Source organism: Thermobia domestica, chromosome 9 (assembly GCF_964235325.1).
Source record: "Thermobia domestica chromosome 9, izTheDome1.hap1.1, whole genome shotgun sequence".
NCBI classification, from domain to species: Eukaryota; Metazoa; Arthropoda; class Insecta; order Zygentoma; family Lepismatidae; genus Thermobia; species Thermobia domestica.
Genome location: NC_137462.1, coordinates 267098062 through 267112137, shown reverse-complemented (window position 1 = coordinate 267112137; position 14076 = coordinate 267098062). Strand labels below are relative to the sequence as shown.

Sequence of the window (14076 nt, the reverse complement as noted above, 5' to 3'; positions counted from 1 at the left end):
GATCTTTGGGATAAAAGTGGTACCGGTACTATGAGGAAACTGATGAGTTTGAAAGTTTCAGTAAACATGTTTTATAAACGAGTTGTGTATCGTAAATAATATAGGCATTTCGTAGCCGAACTATTCCCGGCGGGAGCCCATGCGGTTCGGATCCTGTAGGTCCAAGTCTCATATAGCCTCGCTGCTGGAAGGGCCACGAAACTGAAAAACAAATCATAACCGAACTAGATATGTACAGTGTTTGACTGTTCTGTGAATAGTACGCGGCAAATTTGTTGATTGATGTCTTAGTACAATTACGTTAATTTTGAACTATGGTTTTGCTTTTGTTGTTCCGGTTTAGTGTCGCTTGTTTGCACAGAAGCAATATAAGACATAATAGTTTCAAGGGGACACCGAACTACAGTAGTGCGTTCAAATTTTGATGTTTTACTGCTCTTGCAACAGGAATCGGACCCTGGACCGCGTACATCAGATATGTTAATCACTACGTCAGTGATCTTGCGTTCATCTCCTAATGGTCGAGTCAGTCGGATGATATTTCCTCAAAAACACACAGGAAGCACTTCGCAAGATTTAGCAGATGATCCCCAAGTGCTGCTTCTAATAATAAGGAAATAGTTGAATAATTTGTAGTTGATAGAAGACAGTACTATTTTGCGCATAAATTTTGAATAAGCATGAGAATTTTAATCTATGAACTATGAATTGAGGGGGGAGCAGAATTTGTGAGGGTTTATTGAGCGTATGCTGGATAAGTGTTCGGAAGTTCTTTCGTTTTGTCTCAGACGTTCTAAAGAATGTTTCACTGGGATCGTCAAACTCATATACATTCTGCCGTTTTTTTGGTTGGGCTACTCGCTTCAAGAGCTTCCTTCCTCTGCGGTCAATTAATCTTTTCGTGTTTGGGTGTTACTTTTCCTTTTGCATACCGCCTTTTCCTTTTCTTCCTACAACACCTTCTAGCACTGTTTTTCAAGATAAATTTTTCTTAAATACTTTTTCCGTTTTTTCCTCTTTTTTGATTGCTTTTAGTATTGTTTTCTTCCCTACTCTTTTTCCTCGTTGGTTTCCTGTTCAACCCAACTGCTTTTGTTCGTGATGAATGTATTTACCCAGTTTTTCTTTTATTTATTTTGAAGAAAGAGTTGTGGGAAAAGTTCAGGCAACCAAACCAAAGTGGCAAAAATTGAGTTTTATTATAAGTTAAGTACATGTATTTTGAAACCATGTTTCTTCTTTAAAACTATTTTAGCATTCATGTTTTACTGTGCGCATGCAGCTGTGGAATTCCCATCTAGGACCGCGGTGGGTCATCTCGGGCGCGTATTCTTGTGTATATTTTAGCTCCTGCCGAGTGAGTTTTATAGTGAACAAGTTGTGTGTATGGGTTTTCTCGGGATTTACCCTCTACCATCATGTCACCATTATCAGCCAACTCAACAGTCTCTCTTTCAACCCCGGGGGGGTGCGGTGGCTCAGTGGTAGAGCGTTCACCTCCGCTGCTTAGGGTCACGGGTTCGATCCCGGCTCGCGCCGTGTGGACTTTGTGGCGGACAAACGCCGTGCTCGTGGCTTTTCTCGGGGCTCTCCCGTTTCCTCCCACTTTCTTCATTTCACTCATCTCTCATCATCACCGTCTCCTTTAGCCTAACCGGCATAACCGTGGGACGTAAAACTTAAAGATTTCATTTCATTTTCTCTTTCAGCCCCGGTGCGTAATCATCAGATATTGAGCTAAACTTAAAAAACCTGCATAAGAAGGTCCATGAAGCCTCGATCGCGTTCCCTGGGACATGTTTTGTACTGCTGACACTAGTTTATGTATGATTTCTAAATAGAAAGAATTAGGCAATTTGTAGAGTAACAAAAAGGTGGGTAGTTTTGTATAATATAGGATAAAGATAAAAATTCCCCCATTACACCCAGGATTCAAATCCCTGAGCCAGGCGTCCTGACAAGATTTCCTTAGTTTCCGCTCAAAATGTTCCAAGCGAGTACTGGGGTAGTGCCTCAAGTTCGGCCTCAAGATAAAACGTTGTTAAATAGATTGGGGGGGGGGGGATAGGGGCTGAAATGTTTGATTTTTTTTTTTTTTAATTATCATTTCCAGTTGTCATTTTACTTTCGCACAATAGGTTTTACGATTAAAGGGCCTTCGTAAGGTGCGATGGTACGTAACCTTGTGTGTTCGCCACACACTTGCACCAGATACGTTGGTAGAATTCTGATTGCCGTTTGTGCTAAGATGATGGATACATGTCATAGTATCTTCCTTTTTTAAGTAAAAGGCTTTCAATTTGGAATTAGCTGATGGATAGAAAATAGCAGTTTATTACATGTTAGTACTAATATGCGAGTATATACCACAAAAACAAAGGAAATGTAATCGCATTGTATTTTATTTCAGGTACTTATATCCCTTTAGAGTATGCATATCAATGAAAGTGTAATAATAGAACTTTCACAAGATACTGTATTGTTTCCTCTTCTCCCTTGGGATGCACCCTTTAAGTTACATTATAAAATCCCACCTTGGTGTAAGTACTAACTGTATTCACTCATTTCAAACTATTCAGCCGTTTCCTCGTAATGCGATCACGAACAGCCAACATAGTTTTCAGTGTAAAGAGAACGGGTTATTCTTCGTAAAACGAAAATTCACAAAAAAGTGTTGAAACACGTCTCCGATTATTTTTAATGAGTAGTTTATAAATTGAGTTTCATCCTTTGTAAATTGGCGGGCTCGTGGCATACTGTATTTTTTACACGAGTTTCGACCCCCTCAACCCTCCTCCCTTGGTTGAACGTAATATGGTTAGACCCAGCTAAAGGTAGGTTATAACTATGCTCAAAAGCTCATATCAAACTATACAACAGTTTCCCCGTTACGCGATCACAAACAGGCAACATCGCTTTCAGTGTAAAGGAAGAAATTAGAATTTACGAAAACAGTGAAACAGGTGTCTGTTATTAAGTTAAGTTTAATCTTCGTTACTTGACACCATCGTAATAAGTTAAATTTTTCTCATAGTTTTTGACCCTCCATTCCCCCTTAATATATGCATTTTTATCAAGGTAGCATGATAACCCAGTTCGAGGTACGTGATAAGTACACTCAAGTTCATTTCAAACGGCGTACTAGTGTTCCCGTAATGTGGTCATAGAGAATACTTTTCAGGTAGACAGGATCCTGTAATAGTGTTTGTTTTCGGGGTTTATGTATTATATGGGTTTACTTACCCTGAAAAAAAAAAATCGGGGGATTCCTCATTCATACCAGGCAAATGGCGTGATGGTACCTCGTGTAGCTACTCAAGCCGCTTCCTTCCCCAACTCCCTTTATAGTGTGATTCCTGGTACGTGACGGGCTTCAGAGACCATAGGTACCGAGTGACCAGAAATACTTTTCCTAATCTTGATACAATGGTTCAGAGAAGAAGAAAAGTTGAAAGCTTAGCATTATTAGCAACTTCAACTAATTAAATTGGGGATTGTAAAGTTGATTTAAAAGGACATACCATCCTACTTGCGCTGACACAAATACCAATGTTCTACGAAGTACGAAGGCTGCATCTCCTCAAAATGATTACCCACGTAAATGATTATATTCTGTTCGGCGATCTAAATATGGTGTTTAATTCATACGAGTAGTAAGTGACATAGGGTTTGGTTGTTACTTTTTTTCTCGCTTGGTGCGTTGCATCATAATACCCCTTGGGAAGGGATGGTTAAGGCCAGTACGGTCGAACGTTCTTCAAATTAGTGCTGTTAATTTCATATGTTTTATTGATGTAATTAAAATAGAAGGTTAAACACTGACATCTAATATGAGAGGTCCTGGGCCATGTTAATTTTTGGTACGATGACTTATAAGCAGCTTTTTTTTTTTTTTCATAGTTCTCTCGCATTTTTTTAAAAAATAATCTATTGTAGGCGATTATGACATTAAACTGTAGATTTATTTCAATTTTTGCTTCTGTCCCTATGGTTTCTCGTAGAATTGCATCATTTTAATTTCATTTGGGGGGAGGAGACGGACAGATCGACATAGTCAACTTAGAAAAAAGGCTAGATAGTTGTCTTTTTATTTCGTTATTTTCTGTTCCATGTTTGCACTGGCTTTTCAGGCACTTGTAACAACCTGCGTTTATTGTCGGAGCTGGGTTTTCATAACTTACTAAAAAGACCGGTAAAAATATCAGCAAGTTGAATCCATAACGCTTGGCATGGGCTTGTTTTTCATCTGTTGAGACACACAGTAGTGTGTCTGAAGAACTGTTCTGTGCGGATATCTGCGAATGGATCAAAATGATTGAGTTTGCGTGATCGAAGGATGAATGTTAGTTAACTTGGAGTTTTTTTTTTTCTTTCGTTTTTTATACAGTTTAAGATTCTGTGTTTTTGTAATTGTAGGCTGAGGGAGCTGGATGGTTGTTGAAAGTGCGTGATTATGAGAAGATTGGTGGAGTAACTCTGGTTTTGAATCTGGATGGGTCGAGTGAAAAAATGATTTGAATACTATTGAAGATACTGTTAAGATTGCATTTGGTTATATATGCTGATACTGAGGTTCCTGGTTTCCTGAAGTTTTTTTCGTAGTAAAATCAATAATCCTTAATGTACGGAATGTACTATAATGGGAGAATGCCGTTGTTTCTTTGGTTGTAAAGGCAGATGAGAAAGTGATGTAGTGTTCGAGCAGGATTGGGCGCAGATCCATAACATCGAAAGAAATGATGGTTTCAATTTTCGCAAGAATTTTGTTGTAATTTTAAGCATTTTATACAGCCACATAAAAAGGGTTTATATGAGATCGCCAGTAGACTGTCCGTATTGTAAGTCGCCATGATGGAAAATCTCTGGATTTTTTCATGCAGATTTTTTTTCCTACGATCGATATGTTGAATCCGAATCCTCTTTGGCTATAGTTGGTACTCATCTGTGAGGGTAGACAGATGAGATATAGAATGAATTTACTTAGAAACTGGGGAGTTAGAATTTGGGGAAGTGAACTTAGCTGCGGTCCGTAGTTGGAAGAGTTTTTGGATTTGAGTTTTGTGTCTTTGCAACAACAGGGCTATGAAGGACGTGACCTACTGTTACCATGGGCTCCGAACGAGCAAGAGGTTAATTCCGAGAAGCCGGATGGATGCACAGACTATCATACCAGATTGATTCCCACAGTAGTCCGTTTGCCACCACAGTGTATTTCCTCCAAAAGATCTGAATAACAGGGACACGCTACCTCTCCCACCGTAAATTTGAATGGAAGTGTTGTTAGTTCAGAAGTTGGTGATTGGGAGCGGCTTTAGGGCTATGTGAATGCAATTGCACAGCAGCGCGAAGTTGGGACAATCAGACTGAGCAACTTAAGAACTGAGAAGCTTTATCGGATCAGTGGCTTTCAATTCAACAGCAGCAGTATATTTTATTGGTTGGCTCTAAGAAGCTGTCTCTGTTAAGACGACATTCATTTTTTCATAATGTCTGGTAAAGCAAGATATAGAAAGGAGATAGTAGTGCAAGGTGGCCAAAAAGTTTTTGCTGTTTGGTAAACAACAGTGGACGGGTACGTACCATTAGTTTTCGAAATAATCTTCATCAGCATCCACCACCTTTCGCTATCGTTCCTGCAGCTGCACAATTCCCTGGTGCTAAAACTACGGTCATAGATGCAAAGAAGTTTGTAAATGCGTTCGGCAGGTGTCGTGGATTTTTTTCCCAATGGATTTTGGTTAAATTAGTGCAACAGTGAGACAGATTCCTGAATCTTAATAAGGATTATGTGGAAAGGTGAGGAAGGGCCCACTTATACATGTATGTATAAGTTTTTTTACGGTTTAAGGAAACTTACCTATTGAATAACACACGTATTATTGGTTCGATACTTTAGTGGGTGTCCTGGATACTTTTCATTTTGCCATTCCCTCCGTAATTAACAAAGTGATCTATCTCCTTATCTCATGCTCATGTGTCCAGTCATCCTGTTTCTTCTTTTCTACAGGGGCCGCAGTGGCTCAGTGGTAGAGCGTTCACCTCTTGTGCTTGGGGTCCCGGGTTCAATCACAGCCCCCGCCGAGTGAACTTTGTGGTGGACAAACAGTGTGCGTGGGTTTCCTCGGGTTCTCCCGTCTCCTCCCACTTTCTTCATTCTACCATTTCATTCATTATTCATCATCACCGTCTCCTTTAGCCTAACCGGCATAACTGTGGGACATTAAACTTAGATTTCATTTTTTCTTTTCAGTCTTCGGTAGTCCTGTTTTTTCGTACCTTTTCAGCACTCATCCACCTACGTCATTGTTAGCATTCTTCTACAACACCATATTTCGAAGGCTTCCATCCATCTTTTTCCTTCTAGAGTCAGGCTTTAGAGCAGTAGTTCTCAATCGATGTGTCGCGATACACTAGTGTGTCGCAAATCTTTAGAATTTAAATCATGAAGCAGCAATAATGCTAAGTGTTACATAATCATGCTATGTTACAGTGTTACATAGTAAAATTAATAGGTTTCACTATTATTATATTATTATTATTATTACTTATAATAAAAGTATCAAACGAGTGTGTTATGATGTCCTGGAAGTTCAGTAAAGTGTATCGTCAGTCAGAAAAGGTTGAGAACCACTGCTCTAGAGTCTTGTAGAGATAGAATGTGCCTTACTGCATACGCATTTTTCACATCTATGCTGATATTTCCGAGCAGAGGCTATTTTCTGATGCCCTTGCCACTAGAGCTGTTTTGAGTGTTACGCCTTGTTTTCACGTATTATTGCTTGCTATTTAGGTAGCAGTATACGCAAGGATGTGGAACGTAAACTGGAAATACAGAATGAGAAGGAATGGGAATAGCAACTACTGGGGAAAATTGGAGGGGGGCATATATTATGAGCCATCGACTAGCAATTACAATGGGGGCTCCAATAGGTGTTTGCGTGTCAAGTATTGTGTTGCACGATTAGAAAGTGGACATTGCAAAAAGGTGACAAAATACTACTATAGCAGGGCCATCAAGAGATGGTTTCTAAAGTTTCTTACCACAGATGGATGGAAAATACAGTCCCTGTTTTAGTGCTAGTGTTACCAACCATGGTCGTTCTGTTTTAAACCATTAATTAAATTGCCATTATAGATGCATCGAAAAAAGCCTTGAAACGTGAGTAGTGGCAACGCCGCTGCGAGCTGTCAGACTTGATCTTGGTAGCTCCTCTATAGAACCGTTAAAAATGTAGGTATGGAGAGGAACGAAATGAAATTACCAAGGTACAAGAAATTTAAAGGAGGTCCTAGGGGAAACAGGTTACAACGTTGAAGAGAAATTCTTATCAATGATGTAAAAGATAAAATGGAAGGTGAAGGAGCCTTCGATTGTCGGGTGATATTACTGACACTTGAATTCGATTGTTGGGTGTACAGTTTTGTGATTCGTATTGGAACTTGTTTGAACACTTCTCTTTGTTTTCATATTCGGTTGTAGTGGGAATTAGGTGTGTGGTTCAGACGTTAGTAATTGGATAAGAGTCTACTGTCACCCAATTCAATAGTTGTCATGCTCATTCGAAGCCTCAGATTTATTTTGGTCACAGCAGCTTAGATAGATCAAGTGGGGATCGCTGCCTTAACTTTCTTCAAAGACTCGCCGCCCCAGAATAAAGAGCCCTAGGTGTTGTGTTACGCGAACAAAAAATATTAACCCATGTTCCTAAGATACATCTTTCCATCTTTTAATGCCCTCACCTTTGTCTAGTGGCTAACGCGTGTGCCTTTGTTGTGTGTGGTCCCTCGTTCGATTCACTGCGAGAGATCGTTAAAAACTTGGAACGCATTACGGTAGTTTGGATTTCATCTTAAAATGTAAGTCCATGTTTCGTACGGCCTCGGTGCTGAAATGGATCGCCAAATTTCTAACAGTGTCTATTCGGCGAAAGGTATTGAGATTGTCTTCGTTACGTAACGTGTTTCATTCACCTTTTTCTTTGTTTCTGCGGGCACCTCACACTTTATTCAAGGCTGTAGTTTCACTTTTAATTTCTTTTTATCACTACCAGTTAAGCGTTCGACATACCTTACAGTACAACGGGCATGTCTGAACCCTACTTTCAAAGTTGGTGATTCGCTACCCTATGCGAGCGAAGTTCTTTGTTTGTGCTAGTATATCGTCTTTTTAATATTACTTTGAGAATGAGCAGGCATTAGTCTATTGTCTTAAGATGATTGTTGTGGGCGCGAGAGATTGGGTGAAAGTAAAATTTGGTTTTATATATCGCTGTCTCCTGTATCCGTTCTGGGAGTGAAGATATGGAAGAAGAGGTCTTGTGGTTTCTCAAGTTCTTTGTTTGAAAGGTTGACTCAGCGGACATCGGCCTTGGTTTTTAAGCTTTTATTTTTTTTGTATCGTTTTCTCACCGCACCTTCTTGAAGGCGGTGCTCGCATTGGTGGGAGTGTACCATGCACAACTTACGCGATCAGACCTTAAAGGGAGCAGTGTGGGAATGCTGACCTTGAAATCACAGTGGAGTTGGTAAGGTCGCTGGAGAGAGCTTCATTCAGCAGAAGTGGATATCATGCAATTGCTAGTATTTGCTCCGTAACTTCAAAATAAAATACTGCTTAAATTATAAGAATACAGGGACCTCAAAACTGTTTCCACTTTTTATAGATGAGTCCAGACGGAGGATCATTTGATGCGAATTTTTCTGTTTTTCGTAGGGAGCGGGTGGCTCAGTTGTAAAGCCCTCACCTCTGGTACGAAGAGTCCCTGGTTCGATTTCTGGCCCCACGTGTTGTTGGAGTTTTCCGGGTGTTGTCTCGTTTCCACCAATTCTGATTCCACCCATTCTTTCATAAATACTCATTTTCGTCAATTATCCGTTTCCTTTAGCTTAAGGGCATAGCCCTGGACATAACTCTAGAAATTTCATTTATCTTTCTACCCGGGTTCGATTCCTGGCGGGGCTCATGTGGTTCGGATTCCACGTTAATCAGTAGGTCCACGTCTCATATAGCCTCGCTGCTGAACGGGACGTTAAACCCAAAATCAACTCGTGTAACTTTCTATTTTTTTTTAGTGGTCACATCTGGTGCGACAAGTCGGTGGCTTGATCACAAATAGAATGTACGAAGTATTGATGTATTGTACTTCGTAGTCAGGATTCTCACCGTCATGTAAAGTCTGGAAAAGTCGGGAATATTTAGGCTTTTTTTTTTTTTTTTTTAATACTTGAGAATTTTTGGGTTGTTGGATTTCTCATTTCTTCTTACCCGGCTCTTTTTTTTTAAAAAAGAGGATTTTGTAAAATTTAGTTTTTGCAAAATTTCTTTACCTACCCATGCACATTATTCTTTTGCTTCCTTATCTATTTCGGTTCCGCTATTTCCTGAATCGTGCCTTTTTCGTTTGATCTACAAAGATAGGCAAAACAAGAGATTAATTTTTTTCTCATGAAATTACGGTAGAACAAGTTTTTGTAGGGATTAACGTTCTAGAATGTTAGTACTTTTTACGTTGAATCGGGCAGCTGCTTCCGCTGTGAAAGGCCCTTATGTTGTACGCCGTGGGTTAAAGCCTACTTAATAAAAAGTTCTAATTATTTATATTTAACTTTTCTTTCTTGTAAGTTCTCCTGTCAACCACTTCAAACAGTATACCACATTTTTTATGCACTTATTCGTGGATTCATTATGCAAAATAATCCCTCGGGTGACGACATTATTAGCGTGCCGCACTGAGACGTTCGCAGTTTATTATATTAATTCTTATTGTACCCTTTGTATTTAAGCAACCAACAATACATATCTCTTAAGCAAGGTTGTATAACATTCCAGGATTGCGTAATGCACAGACTGTCATTTTTGCCTCTTGTAATTAGGATTTGTTGACGTGAAATAGGGAGTGCCTGTAATGGATCCAGAATTACTTAGTTCTTTATATTGTTGAAGTGTGGAGTCCCTAGCTTATCACTTCATTTCAGCCTTATAGTTCGTAGTTTTCCGTATACCGTTGGATCATTACGATAGAGGAACTGACCATCCGTAATGGCTTGATAGAGTAGATCGTGCATTCGGGGGGCATTGTTTACTCCAAATTTTAATGTTGGCTGTTATTTGAAAGGTAGCGAATGTTACTTCAATTGATAAACACCTAATTCAGAGGGGGAGACATACCTGAAATTTAACAAGAAAATTATTAATACAGTAAAACCTGCCTTCAACGGACCCTTTATTAAACGGAAAACTGTCTTAATGGGAAATATTTCATGGTCCCATGGATTGTGGAGTAAAAGACATGTAAAAGTCCCTTCATTAAGCGGAAACTGTGTTATGCGGACAACGGAAAGCAAAATAAACCTTTAACGGAAAATTCTGAGTTTCAGACTACATCGTTTAGAAAATTTTTAAACATCCTGTGAGAGGGTAAACATATACTGTCTGCGATAAATACTTCGTTCTTTTGTTAAATCTTTATGGGTAGTGTTGACCTTGGTCAATCACTACTCATATTCAGCTCCCACAATTTTTCGCTAGTCCTATGTAGCATGTCAGCTGTCAGTCTTCTTTGTAGGCGTACTTCTGTTCCGCTTGTGTAGCAACTAGCGACAGCCAACAAAAATGACAAGAAAACTGACAAAACAAATTCTGGAAAAAAAGAATTGAGGTAAAGCAGAAGTTATATATCTCCATCACGTGTCGTGGAAACAAGGAGGAAAGAGTTCAGAGGACTTTCAAAATTCCAGAGAAAGCTTTTTTGTCCTGAAGTATACCGCAGCCAAGTAGTAGCAATGTATGCAAAAAATCCTGCTTGACTATTGGGAAAAATAAAGGAAAGTGTGCACAGCATATTTTGTGTTTAAGTTTTTTTGGGGGTATTAATCCGTAGAAGGAAAAAGTACTGTAAGTGAACAAGTTGCGTACATCAATATATTTTCTCATTATGTCCGTTGTAAGCACATATGTTTTTTTAACGGAAAGGTCTATCTCCATTAAGCGGAAACCTGTCTTTAACGGAAATTTTTGCGAGTCCCGCTCGATTCCGCTGAAGACAGGTTTCACTGTAGTACTCGACTCTCTATATGATACGGACCAGTAGTTTACCTTGCATGCATCAAACTTGGGAGGTTTGTATTAGATATTTTTTCCCCTTATTTGTAGCATTCAAGTTCTGTGGATGGTATTTTGAAATTCGTTGGTGTGTCTGACTTTCGTCTTGCTAAGTGTACTACTTTTCAATTAATGCTTGTCACGTCACACGATATATAACCTCTAAGTTATCTTCCAAGGAGACAACTTCCAAACAATAGGATCCTGTAATTCAAGTCCGACGTAATCTGTGGGAGTGCCCGCTGTCATTAGTATTGCAAAATTGCATTCTTTCTAGTAGATACAGCTGTCAAAGCTTTCCCAAGAGAAACTATTCCGGCCACGTTAATGGGAGTGATAAATGGACTTCACACACAATGAGCATTTGCTATGTATTGTGTTTCTTCGTCTTTGTGCATCATCATAAATGTTTTCATAGATATTTTTGAATTTTAGTTGCCTGATTTAGGTGTAGGTTACGTAGTAATATGTAGGGTTAACATATATGAGTTTAAGATTTCATTTTATGCATGCAAACCTAGTAAGCCAAAGAAACCGTAAAAAAGCGTTTGGTTTAGGGAATATAACCAGATCCTCGAGCTGCTGAGAGGCTGTAATAATAGATGAATTGATAGAGCATGAGGGAGCGGGAGCACCCCGAGATAACTCACGTACAGGATGTTTCTTCACCACAAAAAGCACATCAAGTCAATTGAAATTAGTTTTTTTTTTTTTTTTTTAATTTTAACTAGGAGAGAATATAATCTGTTAAATGCCGTCGCTTATGTTCTTCAAGCCGTAGCAAACGTTAATAAAATGTAAATATGAGAGAGTAAAAAAATCCTCGGATTGGTGATTTTGAGAGTGTGGTATTGTCAACCACAGGTTCTCGTTAAACGGAATCGAACAAAGATCATAAGTTTGCATAGCACAGGACCCAGACTGACTGTATATAAGTTGAACTTTTAGCCTCTGATTCACAAGCGTATTTTTCATTTTGAAAGCTAAATGACTTTTGACACAATTGGTCAATAGGAACGTTGTTAGTGCTGTACATAGAATTGTATTCTCCTTTTGTCAGATAGATAATTAGCAAAACTTCGCGTCATCGTACAGTTAGATTAGGCCTTTTAAAACTAATAGTCCTGTTCTAGTTAAGTTTTTAAAAATGGGCGCAAAGTGATTACATTATGCAGAATAGAATAATTCCATTGGTACTTATTCCGGCCCGCAGGCTTGCGTCATGTGAATTTTTGTGTTTACTTGGTGCACAGAATATCATGCACGATCAACTCTTACAATATATACCAAAAGTTTCCGATTTGAGTGTCACAACATACTAGGGTGTCACATGGTAATATCAGGGGTGTCGCGTATTATCGTGACCATACCTTCAGAATTTTAAGCGAAAAAACAGCTTGTGATAAAACAATAGTAACTATCCGTATTTTCGATTTGCGCGTTAATTGCGTGATCGAGATGTTAATTTTCAGTTTTCCGCAAATAACATTCAGTGATGATATTAAATTTCTGTTGTTGTAAGAACATTATGTTTATATGTGTGGTCAGAAATTCCTAAAAATGGGTTTCACGTGTTGTAGCAATAAAGGATGTCTTCCATATATCGAAGTGTTCAATATGTGGAGTAAAATTGTGTGCATTAAGAGGGGACCGTGGCTCAGTGGTTGAGCGTTCACCTCTAGCGCTTAGGGTCCCGGGTTCAAACCCTGCTCCCGCCAAGTGAACTTTGTAGTGGACAAACATCGTGTGCGTGGGTTTTCTCGGGGTTCTCCCGTTTCCTCCCACTTTCTTCATTCCACCATTTCATTCATCCCTCATCATCACAGTCACCTTTAGCCTAACCGGCATAAACGTGGGACGTAAAACTCAATTTCATTTCATTTTACCTCTGGTTCAAACCTCGGCTAAGTAAGTTTGTGGTGGACAACATATTGTCGGTTTCCACGGGATACTCCTATTTCCTCCCACTTTCTCATTCCACAAGTTCTTCCATCATTCACAGGCCGTAATCATCGTGTCCCTTAGCTTAAGGACATAATCGTCGAACGTTGAACTGATACATTTCGACGCATTAATAGGAAGTCGCCATAAGGAAAAGGTTAAAAAACCACTGATATAGGCCGTTCCTCATCAGACAGTCTTGGTTCCTAGAGAGGTGGATAACAGGATCACGCCACTGTCCCCGGCTACAATTGAAGGGTAAGGGGAAAAAGAAGGAATGTCACAAAACTGCATTTTCGAGAAAACTGCGATTTAATATTGAAAACCGCGAAAGAAGAATAGGGTTAGTTACATCTTTTGACCCTTTTTACATGGACATTTTTACATCTACGTATGCATGGCAGTCAAATAGTACCAAGAGTCGCCAACATACAGGACAAAGCACCCGAAAAAGTACGTACGTGGACATTCCTTGTTTTTTCCCCTTACCCTTCAATTGTGATTATGTGGTTAGCGTAGACCTCTTCAGGGCGGGAGTCCCGAGTTTGATTTGCGGTGGATCTCACATGATGTATACCGCACACCATTGTAGATCCACGTGTCGTATAGGCGTAAGATATGGTGCTAAAAACAGATGTTGAACTTATTAACAGTATACGTATCTTGTGCTGAGCCCTAACTTAAAGGAAGCATATTAGAGCAGAGGTGTGGAATTTGAAGTTCTACTACGTTGCTCTACAATCAAATAGCATATATGAGTATGGGAGAAGATCAGACATGACAAATTGAACTTACTTGATTTGATTGGAGTTCTACATCATTTTTTGAGTATCATGGCTAAATGGGACGAGATGGTTGCAGTGCAATCCGAAGCGTTTCTGAGAGTAGAGCCGACCATGTGCCATAATAAAATGTGTGAAGGCTTTTTAAGCTGAGTATGGGCAAAAAGGTAACCTCGAGCGCCATAGAATTCATCAACTCAGTCGAAATTACTAGCAAAAGAATGTGTAGAGCGTATCCCCTTTTCTACCAGT

At 39.4% G+C, this 14076-nt stretch overlaps 1 protein-coding gene across 1 annotated transcript in view; it reads left to right on the top strand.

Moving 5' to 3' along the window:
* The window catches only part of LOC145660677 (heterogeneous nuclear ribonucleoprotein L-like), a 214095-nt gene that overhangs the window by 10570 nt on the left and 189449 nt on the right, over positions 1–14076 (top strand). The gene's annotated exons all lie outside the window — the stretch shown is intronic.